Source organism: Oncorhynchus nerka, linkage group LG13 (genome assembly GCF_034236695.1).
Source record: "Oncorhynchus nerka isolate Pitt River linkage group LG13, Oner_Uvic_2.0, whole genome shotgun sequence".
Taxonomy (NCBI): domain Eukaryota; kingdom Metazoa; phylum Chordata; class Actinopteri; order Salmoniformes; family Salmonidae; genus Oncorhynchus; species Oncorhynchus nerka.
In genome coordinates, this window is record NC_088408.1 from 18,312,389 (window position 1) to 18,314,409 (window position 2,021).

The following is a 2,021-nucleotide window of genomic DNA, read 5'->3' on the forward strand; positions in this document are numbered from 1 at the left end:
ACGGACGGACATGTTTTAGCAACATAATTCCAATACATGGAATGTGGCATTATACACAGTTATAAAATGTTTCTCTATTAGAAATGACAAATATTTTACAGCTGTTGGATATGCAGCACATTTGATTAAAATATCCTATGTTTGTGTAGGCCAGGGTTTATATCAGTTTACTTTTAGCTGTGGTAATCGAGCTACTAGGCCCATCTGTGGGTTTGAGATATAGGATTTCTTGGTGAAATGTGAATTTCAAATGCAAGACAAGTATCCTTCACAGAGGAAAAAAAGTAAATATGTATAATATGTGCACCTTTATACGTATATTGAAGATGGGTCAGGAGGTCAAGGGTACCTACACTCTGTTCTTTAAAGGCTAAATAATCATTGAGTTGGCCTGCGTAGATGCTCTACCTTAACTGCTGATATTGTTTCACTTCTGTTGAACTATTCTAAACTTTCCCATCATTCTTATATCAGACCCTTACACACTTACTAATATCAAGCTACAAGTCATGGAAAGGCTAATCACGAACTTCCTGATATTTGACTGAAGGTTTCTGTTCCACCCGAAATGCAGCCTTACAGGACAGAATGCAGCAGATAGACCTGTATGGCAGTGTGTACACTTATTACTATGAAAGTATTAACGAGAAACCAGTCCAGTTATTGGACAAAATGGCCTTCTATGAAGACCTGACTCATGAATTATTTTAGTAAAACTCTAGAAGACTACAATTAGGATAATAGCAATACATTTATAAGTCTAAAGGTATGAATTCTTATAATAACCATATTAGGCAGAAAACAAACTCTCTGACAAAAGCTTATCCCCTCCTCCTTTATTTAAAAAAAGTATAGGAAATGTCTTCAGCACCATCATCCATCTCTCAGCGATAGAATAGAGCCTAAATGGGTTGTGGATTGTTTGGACCAGACTGTATAATTTACTGTATCTTGCTGAAACGGTAGAAACACTCAGCACTGGCCCAAAGGGAGATGAAAGTTCAGTCTAGGGTTGCAAAAATTGGAGTAACTTTCCCAAAAGCCACAGGTTTTCCAGAAATCCCAGTAGAAATATTCACAAAATCAGGAGGGAATAAGCAGGAAAACCGGAATCCTCCAACCAGGATTTCTGGAAAAATTCTGGGAATTTTGGGAAAGCTACCTGTTTACGGCTCTCGTCGAAAGGAGTGGACCAAAGCGCAGCGTGGAAAGTGTTCATGATTTTTATTTTCAAAAACACTCAAACAAAATAACCGAAGTGAAAACGAAAGCGCACAGTTCTGTCAGGTACAGACACAAAACAGAAATCAAGATCCCACAAAAACCCAAACGGAAAATGACAACTTATATATGATCCCCAATCAGAGATAACAATAGACAGCTGCCTCTGATTGGGAACCACCCTCGGCCAAAACAAAGAAATAGAAAACATAGACTTTCCCACCCGAGTCACACCCTGACCTAACCAAACATAGAGAATAATAAGGATCTCTAAGGTCAGGGCGTGACACTACCAGAATGTTGCAACCCTAGTCCAGTCCCATGGCTCCTTCAGGGAAGTTTGACCAGGAGCAGAACATTTGTACTCAGATACACACTCATTTTTTCCCCCTATATCCATCCATTCTTAAGTCCCTGTAGACATCATTATCTTAGCACTTAGCATGTTCCTCAGTACAATGTTTACATCAGAACTTCACAAGGGTACACTTCAAAGTCGTTAATCGACTTTTAACTTCCTTTCAAGAGTGATTGACAAGAGTGATTGGCAAGATCTCTGAAAGATGTGATTGTGTAATTATTATAAATATTTGATTATATTAAAATGATTATATCACCAGATGCCATAATGAGACTAGAGAGAGACCTCCTGCTGAGGAGTGTAACGAACGCTGACGATGTTGTTAAGATTATAGTTGATCAATACATACATTAATTATATTTGTCCTCACTGTAATCATCTTTATGCGTGTCAATTATCAAACTACCATCATTTAATTTTTCAACGCAACTCCCACATG